Source organism: Silene latifolia, chromosome Y (assembly GCF_048544455.1).
Source record: "Silene latifolia isolate original U9 population chromosome Y, ASM4854445v1, whole genome shotgun sequence".
In the NCBI taxonomy this organism is placed as follows: domain Eukaryota; kingdom Viridiplantae; phylum Streptophyta; class Magnoliopsida; order Caryophyllales; family Caryophyllaceae; genus Silene; species Silene latifolia.
In genome coordinates this window covers 49633883-49659171 of record NC_133538.1, presented here as the reverse complement: position 1 = coordinate 49659171, position 25289 = coordinate 49633883, and the positions used below count along the sequence as shown (strand labels likewise).

At 39.0% G+C, this 25289-nt stretch overlaps 1 long non-coding RNA gene across 2 annotated transcripts; it reads left to right on the top strand.

Annotated features, from left to right (window-relative positions):
* Positions 1-14374: 14374 nt before the first annotated feature.
* On the top strand, positions 14375-25212 carry LOC141634064 (uncharacterized). 2 transcript variants are annotated; one of them, XR_012538803.1, is made up of 4 exons: positions 14375-14624; positions 14751-14996; positions 24450-24560; positions 24671-25212. It is a non-coding gene; the product is annotated as an uncharacterized LOC141634064 (long non-coding RNA). The 2 variants fall into 2 exon arrangements; XR_012538802.1 differs by lacking the exon at positions 14375-14624 and having other exon boundaries at positions 14637-14996.
* The last annotated feature ends 77 nt before the right edge of the window (positions 25213-25289 follow it).

Below are 25289 nucleotides of genomic sequence, written 5' to 3'. Positions count from 1 at the left end.
CCTACGCATTTCTCAAAGACTTTGTCAGTTTTCGTAAAGCAGTCATAACTCACTCATTTCTTGGTCGTTTTGGGCGTGGGACCTATCGTTAGAATCGTAAAAGAACAAGCTATCACCTCCAATTGGAATCACATCAAAATCATTTATGCATCTCAAGTTATAATAGGTTAAAGACAACTTTCATCAGTAATCGACGACATAACTATTTGATTTTTACTTCCAAACAAACTTAAACAACAACCAAGCAAACAAAACCAGTCCAAAACTCATAAAACCAGTATTCATAATCATATGTTACTATTTTCAAAAGTCAAGCAACAACATTCATCATGCACATAGATTATTTAACTTGTCAATCACGATTTACCCACATGCTTTTATTTTATAACTTTACGTACACAATAACATAATATACGACATAAAATCCCCTATTCACATGTTACTAACATTGCAACATTATACAATCCATTACCCACATAAACATGCTCCACACACATGAATTTCATATTCTTATGCAATTACTTACTTAATCTCTTCTAACCAATTCATCCATTACTGACTACACACTTCTTACAACATATACACATGAACAATCGTGGACAAGTACATAAACTTATCATACAACTCTATGCAAACAAAATATACGTATACAACACAACATTCTATTCACATGTTATTATTATGTCTCATTATGAATCATCCATCCTGCAACATCATTACTCATCACATATCATCACATATGAACTACTTCCTTTTTCTACCACATCATTCATCATTCTCATATACTTTTCCTACGATTCAAAACAACATTGTAAACAAACTATCATGCTTTCAATCAATAGCTTACGAAATCACATCATCACCATCTTTTCTACACATTCCCCATTCTCCACATACATACATCCACTGATTCATGCCACACATCACCATATAAGTACACAATTCACAAGATAAACACATAGCGATCCCGACTCATATCCCATGGTGACCGGTTCAAAATTGTAGGGCGAGTTCGCGACTTTAGGACGTCTCCCAAGCCTTTGAATTAGCTCCTACAACCTTTACCCCGGGTTCATTTTAATTGACTCCCTATATTCATTAAATTCATTGGTTACGGGTTTCGGGATCGTCGCTCGATACCATTTGTAACACCCCATACTCCAAGTGCCTTACCAGGACCACTCAGGTATAAGGATGCCACCATCTCGGTTACCCGAGGCATGATATTCATAAGACAATAAAGAAACAACTTTAAATGATATAACTTTAGTGAAAAGTACAACTGAAGCCAAATCCCAAAATACGGGTACAAGTCCTCAAACCAACTGTATAATCAACTAAAAGTAAAGTTTATAAAACTACGAAGCTACAGCGGAAGACTTCTATCGTCAGACGGTGGCACATCCGACTATCCCAGCACTCAACTCAAACTCGCTCAATTCTTGCTCAACATCCCCGAATGGATCACCGCAGGTTTTACAAAACAACAACCGGGGTCAGTACGAATCACACAACTTATATATATAAAAAATAAAAAGACAAACAGACACCTTACACCGTCACACACACACACACAATCACACCAGTCCCATCAATCTCAATCACCGACTGTCCACTAGACCAGCCCTGCCAGTGGGGGACCGCAGCCGTACCCACCTAATCCTCGCTCCTCATATTGAGCGATAACCCTTTCCATTAATGTGCACATCCCCTTCCGTGGCGGGTTCCACGAAGGGCGAAACTAGGGCGTGAAACCACTCCCGCAAGTGACTCCACTCAGCCGAGAACGCATCTCGAGAACCATAGACAAACAATCACAATCACAACCGTCACAATACAATTACGATATTAATCAAACAATAAATCTCAGCACATCAACAACCATCTCATTATGGGACTAAATGCGAGTAGGAAATCCTACCCGGAAAGCACAACAATCGCAGTCTCTACAATTTGTATCAAAAAGCCTCTTCTACAAAACCTCCTCCTATCATACAAACATATAACACTACCAAATCACAATCTACACAAAACCCCCAAATCCCCATATTAGGGTTTAAATAAATTAAAGGAAATACTATACAAATGGTACATAGGTCTTACCCTCGACGCAAGGATATCAACGGTATAACGAACGGTGAAATCCGACCTTCCAAACTCCAGGATTTGCTAACAATGCGATTAAAGTGAAGAACGTAATTTGCTTTCTCTCTTGACAGTAATTTAGGTTTTGGAAAGTGTTTAAGAACAGTGACGGAAAAGCTTAAATACTTTAATCGCATAATTAACAAAACCCGAGAAATAACTCCCCGTAAACCGGCTACTCGATCGAGTAGCTAAGGTACTCGATCGAGTGCCCCCTTACTCGATCGAGTATCCTAGTTACTCGATCGAGTACCCAACAGGTCAGAAACTATTTTAAAACGCAACTCACCCTTACTCGACAGAGTAAGGCCTACTCGATAGAGTACCCAGAGACTCATAAATACGGAGTATTACAGTCTTCCCTCCTTAAAAAGAACTTCGTCCCTGAAGTTCAACCCATACTCAAAAACAAACATACTAACTCGATCAAGACACAACAACGTAACTAAGAACTCTAAACAAAACTCCAACCCAAACATGAACTCGTAACACCAACTCCGCTAACTATTCCTACCTCCGCAACATGGCTCACGATATCGTATCAACTCAATTATATCTCTCTCAACACTAACTCCATACACTAACAACTAGCTCCGTAATATATCATCCAGAGCCAATCCAATATCAAAATACCCATAACATCAAACGGAATGTTATATTCTACCACCCTTAAAAGGAACTTCGTCCTCGAAGTTTACTCAGACTCATAACATCATCCTCCAACTGTCAACACTATATAAAATATTCTCACACTCCGAAGCATCACACTACTACAAGCACGGCCATGGCCTTTTATAAGTATCATCCACAAAACAAATCCCTCCTTTACGCTACGCTAACACTCTACTTCCAATTATATTACAACATGCACCGCCATGAAACTTTCTTTTATTGCATCCTACTCCTCTTAAGATAAATGTTACGTCCTCGTAACTCACTAATACTAAATCCTAGCTATATCGTCTCATTATCCTCATCACCACCGTATGTCAAAGATAACCACCTATAATCTAAACACTCGCCATGCATATATCCAAGGCTCACGTTATTTAAACATTCCTCATACCTCGGCTCGTTCGGCACACCACCTAACCTATATCATAAAACTCGTAGCAAAAACACCATACTAATTCCCCATTATTACTGCAAAACAACATACCTCTCTATGTAAAGCACCTATCTCCCAAAAGCATAACTCACGATCCACACTCGTTACGTACACTCACACTAGATCCTCAAGTTCTTTCCTTCATTACCGCAAAACTCATACACAACTTAACATGACACTAATACCCAACACCCTACACTCACTGTCCCAAAAACTGATTATGAACCACGTGCAGCTTCTAGATTAGTATAACACATGTTCCACTAATCACTTACCATGACTATGTCTAACGCCTCATCTTAAAACAAGGTCCAAAAGTACCGTAACAACTTCCGACAATCGTGTCCCATCAAGAATGTCACTATAACATGACAACAATAAAAACATATACAACTCTCTTTCATATCATACTCTACCCTCATTCCAAAACTTAAGTGGTAAGAAACATCGATAACAAAACAAACGTCTATCGTACAAATGAAACTCACAGGAAGCAACATCAAACAAAACAACAATCTATGTATGACTGGTATGTACTTTCGAAACTCGAATCATAATCATCCCGCCTACTCCACCACAACCGTGACGGCATCACAACACCGCCACCAATGACCACACATGAGTGCAAAAATACCCGCATCACAACACTAAATATCGTGCCCGAATCACCACCCGAGGCACCACAACCACATCGATAGTCATCACAACTGCATACAACTCCCATAAATACTGACTCAGAATAACTTCTCAGACAAGAAAAACTAACTCAAATCCACTTTACTAAATCATAACAAAACATATTTTATTAATTAAACAGATAATAACCTCGTGAATATCATCCCCTTACCATATCACAGATTGACATGTATCATGAATACATACAAGTATAGCCAGTTATGCCAGATCACTCAAATTATTAACTTTTTGAATATCATTCAATTAGATCAGCGTACTCAACATGCATTACAGAACATTCAAATAACAACTTTATGATAATCACACTATACCACGTCTTGTGAGGTCAAAACCTCACACAAACATTTATATATCATGGACAGTAATCACATCCAACCAAATCAATCCCGATCACGTAAGTTACCACTCAACAAAGGTTACCTGTCGCCCGAGCTTAACTCGCATGCCCCTCATCACATTCTTCCATTCGCATAACCAAGACCTTTCGCCACACATAACTATACAGCTAACACTCACTATGAGAAACCGCCTCCTAAGACTATGTCTTATACTTTCTCACAACCATACCTATCAATTCAATCTCTACAAAATAAGCCTCTGTAGAATTGCCATCTTTCCTATTTATCATTAACCTGAACCACTAGCGACAACACCTCCACACAACTACCGTTCGTACATCAAACTTCTTACACTCATCTCTAAACATCATCGTTTCTTCCCTATCTTTGGTTATCATCCCCAATAACGAGTATCAAATCCATCAACAAAATTACCTCAACATTATTTCCAATACTATCCTTAATTGTATCATCATCTAACTCTCCACCAAAATCTCATATCCTGCAGATATTCTACCAACTTCTTACTTTCCTTAATTCCTCAAAACTCAAGACTAATCTTGTTGTTCCGAAGCTCCTGTGTAATCATTAATTCAATTCCTCATGATATTATCATGCATCTTGACGATTCCTTACTGTTATATCACATAACTCCGGTGAACATTTTCTTAGTTTTACTCTCCTCATGCTTTTCTTTTTACACTCGACTAAAGCAATTGACCATTCAACTCCTTATTACTTCTTCCTAACTTTTTAGTGCTCCGATCACCTTCTCATTGCTCCAAAATTCCAATCCCATTATTTCTTATCGATATTATCTCACTCTTCCTTACCATGGGTCCCCTCTCATCACTCCACTCACTCACACTTGTCGTTAATTTGTCCATAAAAATCAACATTTAAAGTTCAAACAATTACATCTCTAGAAATCAAAATTTTTTTTTTTTACCGTTAATTGCCCAAGGAAATCACACATTAGTTTCGTCTCTCGATAACACAAATTTCCAAACTCAGTCACTATCTGCAAATCCACGTCGCGACATGTCTCCATTAAGTTCACTATATACCACTCTTCTCAATTCCTCTAAAACGACCTTTCATTACATATATTCTTACTCAACACTATTTCTAACCATCACCTCCCATAATTCGTTATACATCTCAGGTTGCTACTATCCACATCCTTTCTTTCAATCTTTTCATTCTCACGTTCCTTAAACTTACATCACTCTTTGCCCACATTTAGTTACTCTTACATTACTCAACACACAATCATATCACTCATCCCGTCTCACAAAACATGCTCTATGCCTCAATTAAACCATACCAATCTCCCTTTTCTTTTTCCACTATCTATCACAACACATAGAACTCATGTCCTCCCACCGAACTCCTACTCACCATAGGTGCCACTCACTACACCATAAGATTGGGTAACTTACGCATCAGGATCAACATACATGTAAAACAATGCATAAAGAAGTAAAATAACATCTTTGAATTAAACATAATATGCAACGAAGTCAAAAGATAAGCATATGACCCAAAACAGGGTCACTAGATCGAAATCTATAGCCACTCGATCGAGTAAGTGACTTACTCGATCGAGTAGGTGAAGATCGGAAGCACGTAAAACAAATTACCAGGGCCACTCGATCGAGTAAGTGACGTACTCGATCGAGTTCCCCTACTCGATCGAGTACCAAGGCTACTCGATCGAGTACCTACGCATTTCTCAAAGCCTTTGTCCAGCCAGTAAACAGTCATAACTCACTCATTTCTTGGTCGTTTTGGGCGTGTGACCTATCGTTAAAATCGTAAAAGAACAAGCTATCACCTCCAATTGGAATCACATCAAAATCATTTATGCATCTCAAGTTATAACAGGTTAAAGACAACTTTACTGTAATCAGACGACATAACTATTTGATTTTTACTTCCAAACAGCTTAAACAACAACCAAGCAAACAAAACCAGTCCAAAACTCATAAAACCAGTATTCATAATCATATGTTACTATTTTCAAAAGTCAAGCAACAACATTCATCATGCACATAGATTATTTAACTTGTCAATCACGATTTACCCACATGCTTTTATTTTATAACTTTACGTACACAATAACATAATATACGACATAAAATCCCCTATTCACATGTTACTAACATTGCAACATTATACAATCCATTACCCACATAAACATGCTCCACACACATGAATTTCATATTCTTATGCAATTACTTACTTAATCTCTTCTAACCAATTCATCCATTACAGCTACACACTTCTTACAACATATACACATGAACAATCGTGGACAAGTACATAAACTTATCATACAACTCTATGCAAACAAAATATACGTATACAACACAACATTCTATTCACATGTTATTATTATGTCACATTATGAATCATCCATCCTGCAACATCATTACTCATCACATATCATCACATATGAACTACTTCCTTTTTCTACCACATCATTCATCATTCTCATATACTTTTCCTACGATTCAAAACAACATTGTAAACCAACTATCATGCTTTCAATCAATAGCTTACGAAATCACATCATCACCATCTTTTCTACACATTCCCCATTCTCCACATACATACATCCACTGATTCATGCCTCACATCACCATATAAGTATACAATTCACAAGATAAACACATAGCGATCCCGACTCATATCCCATGGTGACCGGTTCAAAATTGTAGGGCGAGTTCGCGACTTTAGGACGTCTCCCAAGCCTTTGCATTAGCTCCTACAACCTTTACCCCGGGTTCATTTTAATTGACTCCTTATATTCATTAAATTCATTGGTTATAGGTTTCAGGATCGTCGCTCTGATACCATATGTAACACCCCCATACTCCAAGTGCCTTACCAGGACCACTCAGGTATAAGGATTCCACGATCTCGGTTACCCGAGGCATGATATTCATAAGACAATAACGAAATAACTTTAAATGATATAACTTTAGTGAAAAGTACAACTGAAGCCAAATCCCAAAATACGGGTACAAGTCCTCAAACCAACTGTATAATCAACTAAAAGTAAAGTTTATAAAACTACGAAGCTACAGCGGAAGACTTCTATCGTCAGACGGTGGCACATCCCAGCTATCTCAGTACTCAACTCAAACCTGCTCAATTACTGCTCACCATCCCCGAATGGATCACCGCAGGTTTTACAAAACAACAACCGGGGTCAGTACTAATCACACAACTTATATATATCAACAATAAGACAAACAGACAGCTTACACCGTCACACACACACACAATCACATCAGTCCCATCAATATCAATCACCGACTGTCCACTGGACCAGCCCTGCCAGTGGGGTACCGCAGCCGTACCCACCTAATCCCCGCTCCTCATATTGAGCGATAACCCTGTCCATTAATGTGCACATCCCCTTCCGTGGCGGATTCCACGAAAGGCGAAACTAAGGCATGAAGCCACTCCCGCAAGTGACTCCACTCAACCGAGAACGCATCTCGAGAACCATAGACAAACAATCACAATCACAACCGTCACAATACAATTACGATATTAATCAAACAATAAATCTCAACACATCAACAATCATCTCATTATGGGACTAATACTGAGTAGGAAATCCTACCTGGAAAGCACAACAATCAGACGGTCTCTACAGTTGTATCAAAAAGCCTCTTCTACAAAACATCCTCCTATCATACAAACATATAACACTACCAAATCACAATCTACACAAAACCCCCAAATCCCCATATTAGGGTTTAAACAACTTAAAGGAAATACTATACAAATGGTACATAGGTCTTACCCTCGACGCAAGGATCTCAACGGTATAACGAACGGTGAAATCCGACCTTCCAAACTCCGGGATTTTCTAACAATGCGATTAAAGTGAAGAACGTAATTTGCTTTCTCTCTTGACAGTAATTTAGGTTTTGAAAAGTGTTTAAGAACAATGACGGAAAAGCTTAAATATTTTAATCGCATAATTAACAAAACCCGAGAAATAACTCCTCGTAAACCGGCTACTTGATCGAGTGCCCCCTTACTCGATCGAGTATCCTAGTTACTCGATCGAGTACCCAACAGGTCAGAAACTATTTTAAAACGCAACTCACCCTTACTCGACAGAGTAAGGCCTACTTGATAGAGTACCCAGAGACTCAAAAATACGGAGTATTACAAAAGCATCAGGACATTTAAACTCTTCGATCCTACAAATAAAGCACATTCCGAAAAGTAATGACAGACACCAAATCTACAGTAACACATGAAACAAAGATACGCAGCGGATTTCTTCATATTAATTGTTCTACATACAGCAGATTAACAAAAGACAACATAATTTAGATATACATGTTGGCTATGATACAAGTAAATCACTCACATTTCTTGATTTTACTTAATACAAGAACAACATGTCCCTCACAGCCTTCTTTTGTTCTTCATTTAAGTTGTTGATCAACTCAACCAACTTTTGTGGCTTACACTTAGTCTGAAGTGATTGTGCCTTTTTTTACTTGACGTCAGGCTGTTCTACTACTGTATTTTGTATCGCCATTTCATCGTTTTTGCTCTTCTTTTTATTAGCAGCCTTTAACTTCTTGGTTTGTGGTCGTTCAACCACGTCGTTTGTCGCTAGAGGCCTCTTTACGTCGCTGAATATCTTAGGATTATTCGAAACCGTCAAGTCCATTTTCTTGATACTGAGAAACAATATGACATGTATTAGAAATAATGTATGAAGATTTAGTACCACTAATCTTCACATAAAATATCACATCGTACAAATAAAAGTATCACAAGGTTTTCGTAAACAATCAGCCTATCGACAATTACTCATTCTACTCATTCAAAACTGTCATTTTCATTACTCATTCCTCATCTGTATTTTCACTATCGAACAATTAAATTTTACTATCGAACAATTAAAACCCTAATTTACGAGATTGAAACTATACGAAACCCTAATTTTCAAAATCTAACAATTTTGAACTCTAAATTTCACTATCGAACAATTAAAAATCTAATTTACGAGATTGAAACAATACGAAACCCTAATTTTCAAATCGAACAATGTCGACCACTAAATTTCACAATCGAACAATTATAAACCTAATTTACGAGATTGAAACAATACGAAACCCTAATTTTCAATTATATGAAAATAAATGAAAATTAATAAAGTCTAGCAATAATCTTCATATCTAAATTAGCATCTGCAAGTGATGATAGTAATTGATGACTGTAGTTGCATAATTACTCGATTTAAACAATTATTTCACTAAAATATTCCTAAATTCAAAAATTCGAGAGCATTAAGGAAAATTGGTACCTGAATTATGCTCAAAACGCAATTGTATTGAAGATTGATCGCTATTCCTTCGTAGTTTTGATTGATTCGCTAATTCAATCCCTTGTTTTTGATTCAGTTTTAGAGAGAGAAAGTGTAAAGTAAATAAAAATGTCGTGCGTTATGATTTTTTAAAGAAGGTCTGAGTGTGTTTTTTTTTACTTTATTCGCGAGTGATACTCTTTAGAATAACTTGTGGTATTTCATTCGTTACTCAATCCTCAAATATTTAGTAGTTCTCATCGGATCCCGACTCTCTCTCTCTCTTATATATATACTAGGGACACTTTTTTTTTTTTTTTACCAAATCACAAACACACTTTTAATTATCGTATGTACACTTTTTATCGAAATTCTATATACACTTTTTAAGAATATAGATACATTTTTTTTAGGTACAATTTTTACCGAAATTCTATACACACCTTTTTAGAGTGTAGATACACTTTTTCCATATACACTTTTTTAGGGTGTAGATACACTTTTTTTATTCTAGGTATATTTTTTACCGGAATTCTATATGCACTTTTTTAGAGTGTAGATACACTTCTTACTGAAATTCTATATACACTTTTGAAGAATGTAGATACACTTTTTTTATTGTAAGTACACTTTTTACCAGAATTTTATATACACTCTTTTTAGAGTGTAAACAGAATAACCTCACGAGTCACGACCCTCTTTGAATTCACCCCGTTCAATGAAAGGATCCGGAATGCCCGAATGTAAATTTGATCGCATAAGAGAATGCAATCATCACCTGTATTGCCTGCATTATCATCTGTTGGTAAGAAAGATACGGTTGATGTAGATTCGCCGTGTTTGTGATTTACGTCATTCCAGGAACCTGAATGGCATATTGATTACTTGTAGAATTTGCAGGAATGCTTGGTTGAACACAAGGTGCTCCGGATATTAGTACAAGTTCCATCGAATGTCGCGGATATTAGTACACTACCTTCACCAACACTACTTTCTTCCGACGACAGCAGCAAAATCCTCATTAACCAAGTGCGACGATTTCACCAATCGTCGACGACGACTTCAACGACGCTGTACCTAGGTGGTGAGATCACAACTACGAATTAATCACCATTTCCTCCACATACCCATTATCACAACCATCAACAGAACAGCAAAATCGATCGAATTGAAAAGAAATGCGTGATAATGAAACCTAATTCGACAAATACCCAATCTCACAATCGTTGAGCAAAAATCAATCAAAACAGCAAAACGATCGAAAGGGCGAAAATGGAAGAGAGGGGATAACGGCGCTTCTTGTTGCCTTGGCCAACCTGATACATACCATCGATGGCGAAATTGTTAGCTGACATTGAAGAAGTGTCGAATCTTGTCGCCAGCTAGGTATGTGGTCTAATAGCGAAGTGGTGTCTGATGTTATCGCCGGCGAAGGGAAACTACGATTGGTTAAAAAAGGGAAGTAGGAGAGAGCAATGGGAGATATGGGTAGAACTCAGGCGAAAGTAAAAAAACGAGTGGCAGTAGTGCTCGCCGGCGTCCATGGTGGAGGCTGGTCGGCCGACTAGTGGTGGTTGCCGGCTTCTGGTGGTGGTGATGATAGCTGGTGCATGTTGATGATGATAGTTGATTGGGATTGATGATGAATAAAATTTAGATTGGGGTAATTCACCTGATTGTTGTTAATAAATGGGATGGGTGGTTCGTTCTCACCGTTCTCATTGAGAGAGAGAGAGAGAGAGAGAGAGAGAGAAGGGATCAACTAAGTCCACCTTATATATTTGAGTCCATAAGTCCTTCTAAGGGCCATTGGATCAAGGCAATGGAAGGCTAAGATTTGATGTCAATATGTGGCTACAAATTAATCCCTCCACCTTTTCTCTAATTAACTCATCAATTCAATAAACCAACCTCACTAATCATTCATCATCTCATTATCACAACTCCTTCTCCTCTCTCTACATCTCACTTTTCTCTCCTCTCTAAAAAACCCAAAATCCCAAAAAACCAAAACCCAAATAAATCACCCACTCCTCCCATCTTCATTCACCACCACCCACCACCACCCCACCCGACACCAACTCACCACCCACCACTCCCGCCGCCGCCACCCCACCGCCGCCACCTCGGTATTTTATTTTTCGTTTTTAATTTTTTTTTTCCGTTTTGGTGTTAATTTTTATGTTTTGAGTTGTTTTTTCCATTCATTTTTTTTGTTGTCTTTTATTTTCTTTTAATTGTCTTTTATTTTGTTAGTTCTCGTTTTTTTATTCAATTTCTCGAATCTCTTCTTGTTATACGTTTTTTTTAAGATTTCGGGTTTTAAATCTCGTTTTTTTGTGAGATACTTTTTTTTCATCTAAGATCTACTAAAAATTTTTTCATAAAATTTGTTGTTTTAATCTTAGCTATATAAAATTCTTATAATTTGTTGATTTTAATCTTATATTTCACATTATTATATAAAAATGATATAAAATGACTAAAGTTACATAGTTATGGGCAAAAGTTATACTGTTATGAAGTAAAGTTATACCAAAATGGACTAAAGTTATACAAAAATTGACAAAAGTTATACAAAAATTGCCTAAAATTATACAAATATGGACTGAAATTATACAAATATGGACTGAAGTTATACAAAAACTGACTAAAGTTATACAAATATGGACTAAAGTTATACAAATAAGGACTAAAGTTATACAAATATGGACTGAAGTTATACAAATAAGGACTAAATTTATACAAAAACTGACTAAAGTTATACTAATATGGACTAAAGTTATACAAATAAGGACTAAAGTTACACACAAATGGACTAAAGATATACAAAAATGGACTAAAGATATACAAATACATTAGGAATGTGTTGAACTTCTACTCAATGAATGTATAACTCTATTAACTATATGAATAACTTCTACTCAACGAATGTATAACTCCAATACAAATGTGTATAATTTTAATGACTTTAGTCAATTTTTATATATCTTTAGTCAATTTTTGTATAACCTTAGCCCATTTTTGTATAACTTTACTTCTTATTTATATAAATTTAGCCCATTTTAATATAACTTTAGTCCATTTTTGTATAACTTTAGTCCATTTTCGATAAATTAATTGGAATTTATATAAGTACTTTTTGTATGAATTTAGTCCATATTTGTATAACTTTAGTCCATATTTGTATAACTTTAGTCTATTTTTGTATAACTTTAGTCCATATTTGTATAACTTTAGTCCATTTTTGTATAACTTTAGTCCATATTTGTATAACTTTAGTCCATTTTTGTATAACTTTAATGTTTTAGGGGTATAACTTTAGTCCAAAATCGTATAACTTTAACCCAAAATTGTATAACTTTAGTCCAATATATAACCGAAATCATAAAAGCAGCAATAATAACTTTAAACCAACAATATTAGATCTGGAAAAAAAAGCCATTATCTAAACATTAAAATGTAAAATAAAACTATTTTAAAAAAATACAAAATAAGACAAGATTTTAAATCGCAAGCAATCGAATTTGGAACACCAACTCATTTTTTCGTCTAGTTCAAGGTTATAACTTTAGAGCAAAATAGTATAACTTTAATTTGTAAAGGGTATAACATTAGTCATAAATAGTGTAACTTTAATGTTTTAAGGGTATAACTTTAGTCGTAAATAGTATAACTTTAATGTTTTAAGGGTATAACTTTAGTTGTAAATAGTATAATAAGGGTATAACTTTAATTGCAATAATATGACGAATTTAGATCTGAAAAATTAATAAATCTAAAAAACCAACAACAACACACAAAAAAACCAATCAAAAGAACAAAAAAACCAATCGAAAAAATACACAAAAAAAAAACAAATAAAACAACAAAATCCATCGAAATCCAACGAAAGGACAACAAAATAAAATAAACAAAGAAACCAAAGCAAACCAAAAAAACCCAATCGAAATCCATGGAAATCGAAAAATACGAGGGTGTGGTTGTCGGATGAGGAAAATGGCAAACGAAATGTGAAATAAAAAGCAACGACATCGTCGTGGGATGTGGGTTATTTTGTTTTGGTTGGAGGACAGCCGGTGGCGGAAGACGGGGGTGGTTGTCGGGTTTTAATGGTGGTGGGAAGCGGAGTGGTGGTGGCGGAAGACGAGAGGGAGGAGGCGGTGGCAGATCTGTGTATGTGGTGGTGGTAGTGTGCGCGCGGTTGTCAGATGGTCGGGATCTGGGTTTTATTTTGTTTGTTTTTTTGGTTTTTTTTATTTATAATTTTTTGGTTTTATTTTATGAGAGAAAAATGAGGGCATGTGAGATATAGAGAGAAAAGGGAAGTTTGTGATAACGAGGAAGTGAGTAGGGTGATAATAGAATAAGGAAAGAGTTATACAGAATTAGCAAGAGTTATGGAGGATTAGGGAGGGAGATTAGGAGGAGGGAATTATGGCCTTCTATTTAGATGCAATCTCATCCATCCATCCCTTACATCCAATAATCCATATGAGGACTTAGGGACTTATATGATATAGTGGACTCATGAGAACCCTTCTCTCTCTCTCTATATATATATATATATATATATATATATATATATATATATATATATATATATATATATATATATATATATATATATATATATATACATATAGAAATAGGAATCTGTACGAATCTAAAGTTCAGTGCGAACTATCTAATTTAGGCAATAAACACTAAGATAACAAGCCAACATCATTTCTGCTGCTTATGCGAAAGCGTAAATAAACCCAACCTTCCTTATCCTCTCTGTCACCTCAATCAACTTCCAACCAACTCCAACAGCCACCACTAGATGCCGGCAGAGACGATCGCCATGTTTCCTCCAGCAAACTCGCCGGCGATCCTCTCGATTCTCTTTCTCTTCTCTCGTTGCGACCGTCTTCCTTTTTGCAACCCTTCCCTCGGCGCATCGTCTACACTGTCGCCACCCTGCTTGCCGCACCACCACCACAGTTAGGTGCATTTTAAGTCATTATTTACTCAATTTTGATTCGAAATCTTCCAAAAATATCATCAGTGTAATTAGTTTTCTAAACATTTCTTTGTTTTTCTTAGATCTATCTCAATTTTTATAAAAAATTAGATTTATGTTATTTGTTGAGGCGCGTTCGTCCAAACTATGGTGGTTTGATGATGCGAGATTAAACAAAAATGGAGTTGCAGGTGATCAATTGGTATGATGTTTGTCGGAGGTATGGTTTGTGATGGAGACAAGGTGCGGTGCGGTATCGCCAGTGATACAGGAGATCAGTTTTCATGGTTTAGAGATGAAGAATTTGCTCGAGAGACCTTTGCCCGTCCAAACCCAAGTAGCATTAAACTGGTTACGGTATGATCCATATCTTATTATATAATAAATGCAATGCTAACTGTTTTATGTTGGTCTGCAATTACATTGTTGTAATTTAAATACAATTTTCTTAGAATAAAATTTCTAAAAATACAATCAACATACAATATCTAGGAATGGCCTTTGATGAGCAAGCTTGACTCGAAAATTTACGACTCCCCTGAATCAAAAATTGAAGGTGGAGGTGATCATAACTCAGAAATACCAATAATATTGTTGGTATTCTCGTTACTTTAAGGCGTAGATTTGTTACTGTACTCTCTCCGTCGGTTAGAGCTTGTACGATCTGAAGGTGGCGGTGATCATAATAGCACGACGACGTCGTATTTGATATGATCCTGAGACGCTGCTCCATATGGCCCTTCAATGTATACTTTCGGGTAGTTAAATGGTTTTGAGATCACTGCCTGCTATTTTTTTTGTGAAATTATTCATGTTGTTCGAAGTTTGCTTGGTGTTGAGTGCTGATGATGACGTTTGGGGTGACCCAATATGTGACACCCCCATACTCCAAGTGCCTTACCAGGACCACTCAGGTATAAAGCTGTCACCATCTCGGTTTTCCGAGGCAATGATAATCAAAAGACAATAAAGGAACAACGTTTAAATGGTATAAAGTTTAAGTGAGTAAATACAATCCAAAACCAACAGCCAAAATACGGTTTACATAATCTCAAAACAACTGTCTAAAAACTATCAAAACTACAGTGGAAGACTCTATCATCTGGTGGCGACACAACCCAGCTATCCCACGTATCTCGACTCATACCTGCTCAACAACTGCTCACCATCCCCAAATGGATCACCACAGTTTTTAAAATAATTAAACGGGGTCAGTACTAATCACACAATTTACATAACTCAATAAAACAACACACAACACAGCTCAATCATCACAGATAAACCCCGAACTCCATCACCAACTCCACAATACTGACTACACACTAAGGTGTGTAGCCCTGCCAGAGTACCCATCGCCACAGGTTACTCCTCGCCGCTAGTGGGGGATCGCAGCCGTTCCCACCTAAGCCCCGCTCATCTCCGTCGAGCGATAAACCCAAATCCATTAATGTGCACATCCCTTCTGTGGTGGGTTCCACAGAAGGTGAATCATGGGCGTGAAGCCACTCCCGCAAGTGACTCTACTCAGCCAGGGATGCACCCCCGAAGAACACAGACAGATATAATCAATCACAACTACTAATCAGCAATCAAACCCAACAACTGTCACAAAACTCGTACGATAAATCTCAACAATCACAAAGCACAAACAACACATTATGTGACTAATACTGAGTAGGGAAACCCTACCTGGAATGCAATACAATCAGGCGATCTCAACAGCTGTTATCAAAAAGCCTCCTCTACGAATCCTCCTCCTAACATATGATCACATAATTACTAACAATAATAAAAACTAACAAAAACCCCCCAATCCCCCAAATTAGGGTTTAAACAAACTTAATAAAATACTATAAAATCGGTACGTAGATCTTACCCTCGACTCAAGGATCACAAGAATGTAAAGGATGATGAATTCCGACCTCTCAAGCTCCGGGATTTGTCAATAATGCGAAAGATGCGAAGAACGTAGTTTGAAATCTCTTTTGAAGTGATTAGGTTTAATAAAAGTGTTTAATGATGATGACGGAAAGTTATATATACCTATTCGCATTATTAACGAAACCCGACAAAACATTACCCGTAAACCGAGCCACTCGATCGAGTAACTGACGTACTCGATCGAGTGCCCCCTACTCGATCGAGTACCAAGGCTAATCGATCGAGTACCCTACAGACAGAAACTATTTCAAAAACCAAAACACCCTTACTCGACAGAGTAAGGCCCACTCGATAGAGTACCCAGAGGCTCACAAAACCGTAGTATTACAGGCTTCCCTCCTTAAAAAGAACTTCGTCCCCGAAGTTCAAACCACAACAAAACAAAACATACCACCACACTCCCGACACGACAACCAACATAAAACTCAACATAAAAACATGCTACCAACCAAACTCAACCCGACACAAACCACTACAAAACATACCGACACAACACAAAAAGGGTGTAAAAACTCTTTGCGATCATCTCCTACCCCCCTAAAAGAAACAAGGTTACGTCCCCGTAACCATACATACCTGGTAAAAAAGGAAAGGATAACGCTCTCTCATGGCCTCCTCTGCCTCCCATGTAGCTTCCTATACCTCATGATTAGACCAAAAGATCTTAAGCAAAACTGTCTCACCACTCCTAGTCTTCCTAACCTTCCGGTCAAGAATCTGCTTAGGCACCTCAAGATAAGACAAGGACTCATCTAGCTCTATGCTCTCTGCCTTTAACACATGTGACGGGTCACTCACATACTTCCGCAGATGAGATACATGAAACACATTATGCACTCTCTCCAACACAGTTGGTAAAGCCAAACGATAAGCAACCTCTCCAACCCGATCTAAGATCTCATAAGGCCCTATGAACTTCTGACTCAACTTGCCTTTCTTCCCAAATCTCATAACCCCACGCATAGGAGACACTTTCAGAAGAACCTTGTCCCCAACCTGAAACTCTATATCCCGGCGATGTAGATCTGCATAACTCTTTTGCCTATCCTGAGCCGCTCTCATCCTTTCCCTGATCATCTTAATCTGCTCAACCATCTCATGTATCATCTCTGGTCCTAGAACCACTACCTCAGCACTGTCGTCCCAACAAATCGGACTCCGACATCTCCTCCCATATAAAGCCTCAAACGGTGCCATGCCAATACTGGTGTGATAGCTGTTGTTGTAAGAAAACTCAATCAAATCTAATCTCTGCTCCCAGCTACCACCAAAATCCATCACGCAAGCTCGTAACATATCCTCAAGAGTCTTGATTTTTCTCTCAGTCTGACCGTCTGTCGCAGGATGAAATGCTGTACTCATCTTTAAAGTTGTTCCCAAAGATTCCTGCAACTCTTTCCAAAACCTTGAGATAAATCTCGCATCTCTGTCAGATACTATGTCCTTAGGCACTCCATGCAATCTCAACACATGCTTCCGATAAGCCAAAGCTAATTGTGCCTTGGTCCATGTATCTTTCATTGGCACAAAATGAGCTGACTTGGTCAGTTGATCCACTATTACCCATATCATGTTGTTACCCTGTTGACTCTTTGGCAAACCCACGATAAAATCCATAGAAATGGATTCCCACTTCCACTCAGGTACCTCTAAAGACTGAATCTTACCTTGTGGTCGTCGCTGTTCCCCTTTAACTCTCTGGCATGTCAAACAACGGGCCACAAACTATGTTGTCTCTTTCTTCATCCCAGGCCACAAGAACGTGTTCTTTAAATCCTTGTATAGCTTATCACCACCTGGATGCACTGAATATGGTGTACAATGTGCCTCTGTCATGATTGTCTTGTTCAGCTCCTCATCATTAGGGACACACCACCTCCCATCAAACCTCAAACTACCATCTGAATGAATAGAGAATCTAGACACTGTCTCTTTCTCTACTCTAGCTCTCCACTCCACCATCTTAGGGTCTAAAGCCTTTTTCCCTCGAATATCATCATAAAGATCAGGCTGCACTGTCAAATCTCCCATGGCATCCCCTCTCTGCATCATATGTATCCCAAACTTTCCCACCTCGTCTCTCAACCTCATCAAAGATAAAGCTGTACACAAAGAATGTACACTCTTCCTGCTCAAGGCATCAGCAACAACATTGGCTTTCCCTTCATGGTAGATAATATCCATGTCATAATTGCCAATCAGTTCCATCCACCTCCTATGTCTCATGTTCAACTCCTTTTGAGTGAAGATGTACTTGAGACTCTTGTGATCAGAAAATACCTTAAAGGTCGCCTCATAAAGGTAATGTCCCCAAATCTTGAGAGCAAACACCACTGCACCCAACTCTAGATTGTGTGTAGGATAATTCTCCTCATAAGGCTTCAATAGCCTAGAAGCATAGGCAATCACTTTACCGTTCTGCATCAACACACATCCCAAGCTATTCTTTGAGGCATCTGTATAAACCTCAAAGTTCTCACTCCCTTCAGGAAATGCTAAGATAGGAGCTGTGGTCAAACGCTCCTTTAATGTTTGGAACGCCGTCTCACAACTCTCATCCCAACGAAACATGTTCTCTTTCCAAATCAACGCTGTCATAGGTCTAGCAATCTTGGAGAAATCCTTCACGAACCGTCTGTAATATCCAGCTAAACCCAAGAAACTCCTGATCTCAGCAACAATCTTTGGTGCTTCCCACTTGGTCACTGCCTCAATCTTTGCCGGATCCACAACTACCCCATCCTTAGAGATCACATGCCCCAGAAAAGCAACTTTCTCTAACCAGAACTCACACTTAGACAACTTAGCATATAACTCGTGCTCCCTCAAAGTTTGCAACACAATCCTCAGATGCTCCTCATGTTCCTCCTTAGTCTTGGAATAGACTAAGATATCATCGATAAAAACCACCACAAACTTGTCCAGAAACTGACTAAAAACTCTGTTCATCAAATCCATAAACACAACCGGTGCATTAGATAACCCAAAAGGCATCACCACATACTCATAATGGCCATACCTCGATGTGAAAGCTGTCTTTGGTATGTCTACCTCCCTAATATTCACCTGATGGTACCCCGACCTCAAATCAATCTTGGAAAAGACTGATGCACCACTCAACTGATCAAACAGGTCATCTATCCTTGGCAAAGGATACTTGTTCTTCACCGTCACTCGGTTCAGCTCCCTGTAGTCTGTACACAACCTCAAGCTCCCATCTTTCTTCTTCACAAAAAGAACTGGTGCTCCCCACGGTGATACACTAGGTCTAATGTATCCCTTCTCTATCAGATCATCTAGCAGTTTCCTGATTTCCTCCAACTCCTTAGGACCCATATGGTACGGTGCCTTAGAGATTGGCCCCGTCCCCGGTTTCAACTCAACCGTGAAATCTATCTCCCTCTTCGACGGCAACCCCGGAATCTCCTCTGGAAAGACATCTGAAAACTCACCCACCACTGGTATCTAATCAACTGTCGGACTCTCTATCCGGTCATCTCTAACATGGCACAAGATCAACGGGCACCCCTTCCTCAGATAAGGCTTTAAGGTCACAGCTGCAATCAACTTAACTTTGGGTTTGACCACAAACCCACGATAAGACACACTAACGCCCTTAGGACCTCTCAAAGACACTTTCTTTTGATGACAGTCTATCTTAGCTTTGTACTTTCCTAACCAATCCATCCCGACTATCATCTCAAAACCGTCTAAAGGAAACTCTAGTAAGTCTACAGGTAGATCAACTTGCCCAACTATCATAGATACATCCCTATACAACCTCCCACATGATACAGACTCAACCGAAGGTATAAAAACTTGCTCACTTACAGACTCGTATACACTCAGACCCAACCATTTAACATGACTCGAAGATACAAACGACTGAGACGCCCCCGAATCAAACAAAACAAAGGTATGAATACCGTTAACAAGAAAGGTACCAGTGATAACATGTGCGTCGTCCTCAACTGCTTTCTTTTCCATCATATACAGCTTTCCATTGGTTTTTTGTCCACCTCCCGGACAAGATCGGGTGAAGTAGTCGGCTTAGCACCCGACCCCGATTGTTGTTGTTGTTCGTAGCTGGTTTCTGATAAGAATTACCGCCATTGCGGTTACCTCCACCCTGGTTGCTCTGACCTCCCCGGTTGTTCCATGACCCAGTTGTTCTGTTGCTCGCATAACTCTGTGTCGGACCCTGAAAATAGCTCCCCTAAGCCGATCTCTAAAAAGCTCCCGGTACACTCGTGCACTCATGTCTCTTATGGCCTACACCGCCACAGCCAAAGCAGGTCATTCCCCAACTACCACTACCGCTCCCACGGCCACGCCCAAAGGAAGCCCCAGCACTGAACCCCGAGCCAGAAGAAACCGCTCTAGCCTGATTGTGGTTGCCTTTCTTGTAATTAGATTGGCCACCACCCTCGCTCTCAGCCTTTCTTTTCTCACCTCCCCTATCCCGGGCCATTTCCACCAACCTCTCAGCTCTCCCGGCTCTCTCATAAGCTTCCTTAACATCAGTAAGGATTCCCACGGGTAACTTTTCCATAATCTTGGGGGTCAACCCCTTCTCAAACCTCAGCGCTAAGTTCTCATCACTCAACCCCATGTCCTCAGCATACTTAGACTTCTCATTGAACTGCCGGTAATACTCAGCTACCGACATATCATATGTCATCTTAAACCCATCAAACTCCTCCCTCAGCTTACTCCTCACATGCTCAGGTACAAACTCTCTCCTCATAGCCCTCCGGAACTCTTCCCAAGGTATAGCAGGCAGACCTTGCTTCGCATACATCTCCCTAGCACCCACCTTCACCTTATCCCACCACTCACCAGCCGCTTCCCTCAAGTAGAATGCAGCTTGTTCTACTTTCATCTCATCAGACAATGTACCAGATCCAGAATGTTCTCCATCTCACGATGCCAATTGTCAAGAAGAATTGGCTCCCCGGTCCCCTTATACTCTTTTGGGTTAAACCTCACTATGTATAGACTGATCTTTGAGCGATCAACCTCCTTATCTTTCCCCACTCTCTTAAGGGCCTCCGTAAGAGCATCTTGATGCTCTAACCTCTTAACTATATCGTCAACGTTCATGCTCTCATCTCTCGCATACAAAGCGGTTTTCTTTGGCGGCATCTTGAAACTATATAAGAAAAGGTAGATATAAACATACATACTATAACTCAAAACACAAAAACAGCCTGCCCAGAACCCACTCGATCGAGTGCCAAAACCCACTCGATCGAGTGCCAAAACCCACTCGATCGAGCTGAGGCTACTCGATCGAGTGCCCCACGTACTCGATCGAGTACCCCGACTCCAGACCCAAAACATACCTTTTGATTCTACTCGATCGAGCTGACAAGCCACTCGATCGAGTGTCCCCTACTCGATCGAGTGCCCCTATGTACTCAATCGAGTACCCAAAAACACGATTCTGATCATAAAAACGTCAAATACCCACTCGATCGAGTACCTCACCCACTCGATCGAGTGCCCCCCACTCGATCGAGTCATGCAGACTCGTGAATACTACCCGCATGCTATCTCACATATCCCAACGTACTATGCATTCATTATTATATCAACATTATAATTACAACTACGCATGCAAATCTACGCAACTCCTCATACAATCAACAAAATAATCTCCTTCATGTTATCAAGTGCCACATTATAAACAACCATCATGCTTCCTTATTCAAATCAACATATAAACATACTTCACCGACTTTTCAACCACAATTTCAATTCTCCACTTCCAACATTCAATGATTCTCAACGTATATCGTTACGTACTCATACAAACAAAAAGACAACACATACGATTCAAACATATACCCCCCCCCCCCCATGTGATTGGTTCAAAATTGTAGGGCGAGTTCGCGACTTTAGGACGTCTCCCAAGTCTTTGCATTAGCTCCTAGAACCTTTACCCCGGATTCATTTTAATTGACTCCCTATGTTCATTGGATTCATTAGCTACAGGTTTCAGGATCGTCGCTCTGATACCACTTTGTGACACCCCATACTCCAAGTGCCTTATCAGGACCACTCAGTTATAAAGCTGTCACCATCTCGGTTTCCCGAGGAAATGATAATCAAAAGACAATAAAGAAACAACGTTTAAATGGTATAAAGTTTAAGTGAGTAAATACAATCCAAAACCAACTGCCAAAATACGGTTTACATAATCTCAAAACAACTATCTAAAAACTATCAAAACTACAGCGGAAGACTCTATCATCTGGTGGCGACACATCCCAGCTATCCCACGTATCTCGACTCATACCTGCTCAACAACTGCTCACCATCCCCGAATGGATCACCACAGTTTTTAAAACAATTAAACAGGGTCAGTACTAATCACACAATTTACATAACTCAATAAAACAACACACAACACAGCTCAATCGTCACAGATAAACCCCGAACTCCATCACCAACTCCACAATACTGACTACACACTAAAGTGTGTAGCCCTGCCAGAGTACCCATCGCAACAGGTTACTCCTCACCGCCAGTGGGGGACCGCAGCCGTTCCCACCTAAGCGCCGCTCATCTCCGTCGAGCGATAAACCCAAATCCATTAATGTGCACATCCTTTCTGTGGCGGGTTCCACAGAAGGCGAATCATGGGCGTGAAGCCACTCCAGCAAGTGACTCCACTCAGCCAGGGAGGCACCCCGAAGAACACAGTCAGATACAATCAATCACAACTACTAATCAGCAATCAAACCCAACAATTGTTACAAAACTCGTACGATAAAGCTCAACAATCACAAAGCACAACCAACACATTATGTGACTAATACTGAGTAGGGAAACCCTACTTGGAATGCAATACAATCAGACGATCTCAACAACTGTTATCAAAAAGCCTCCTCTACGAATCCTCCTCCTAACATATGATCACATAATTACTAACAATCATAAAAACTAACAAAAACTCTCAATCCCCCAAATTAGGGTTTAAACAAACTTAATAAAATACTATAAAATCGGTACGTAAATCTTACCCTCGACGCAAGGATCACAAGAGTGTAAAGGATGATGAATTCCGACCTCTCAAGCTCCGGGATTTGTCAATAATGCGAAAGATGCGAAGAACGTAGTTTGAAATCTCTTTTGAAGTGATTAGGTTTAATAAAAGTGTTTAATAATGATGACGGAAAGTTATATATACCTATTCGCATTATTAACAAAACCCGACAAAACATTACCCGTAAACCGAGCCACTCGATCGAGTAACTGACGTACTCGATCGAGTGCCCCCTACTCGATCGAGTACCAAGGCTACTCGATCGAGTACCAAGGCTACTCGATCGAGTACCCTACAGACAGAAACTGTTTTAAAAACCAAAACACCCTTACTCGACAGAGTAAGGCCGACTCGATAGAGTACCCAAAGGCTTACAAAATCGTAGTATTACACAATATTACACAATATAACACCAGCTTCATCGGAGTTGGCTGGTGACATATCTTGTGCCATTCGTGGTGGTCCACAGTAGCTGTGGTGGTGGTAGGTGCCCGATGGTTGTAGTAGTTGTGGTTGGATGGTGGATACACAAATAATCAACCCAGATACATACGATATTGTTACCGGATACACATGGTATTACTGCCGGATACACAAATCGAGATGTGTATCCAGTAGAAATAACGTGTGCATCTGAGGTAGCAATATGTGTATCTTGCTAGTAATACCATGTGTATCCTCTACTATCTTGCTTGTTAGACGGTTTGTATTGAACTCAATTCATACACAAATGTATATATGATCGTCAGATGGTTGGCAGGTTTCAAATTACTGTATTGAACATTAGAACTGTGCTTGTTTTAATGTATAATAATCAGGTGTCATATAAGATTGTCGTCGTCTTCATCGCCATAAATGGTGGAATGGTTCGAACAAGAAACACCTCCTTCTAAGCTTCATAAAGACGATTCGATCTCTCTCAATTTTCGGTATTTTCTTTATTTTAACTGTTTTAATTTATTGATTTGATCTATGTTACTTCGAACCCTAATTGATAAAATTGATTATGAATTGGTATGCACATGCGACATTGATGTAGCTTAAGCAAGGATCTCGACGTTGTTCTAGTTCCGAGCATGAATCGAGTGTTGTATGTCATGATTTGATGGATATTGAATCGAGTACGAATGTGTCACAATATTTATCTGCAAATTCAGGAGTAACTGTGAGTGGTGATAGTTTCTGTGTGAGTATGAACTCGAAACTTAATCGAGTACAGAAGAAAGGCGTTGTTGTTTCGAAACAGTTCCTGTTTTCTAGGTAAGCAGTTTGCAGATAAAACAAGGGTTGAGTTCTTGCGATAGTGATCCATTGTTGAATGTTTCTGGTTGTTCAAGTGATTGTGAATCGATATGGTGCTCGAAGGTTCTGAGTTAGATAGTGAATGACATGTTTGTTTGTTGTCTGCTGTTTGCAAGGAATTTCCGTGGGTGTTCACCTGGTTGTAACTTGTAATCTTGTGATGTTTGTCTCAGATGTTTTTTAGCATGAAATGGACCTCTTAATTTGCGCAAACGAGTTGTAAAGTTTTGACAGTATGACTATTTGATGTACTTGTATCACCAAACCAATTTGTATAATGTTGGCTTTTCACTTTGCATTTAGATTTGAGTTCACATACGATTGATTTTTCCGTATATGACTCTCCCTTTGTTCGC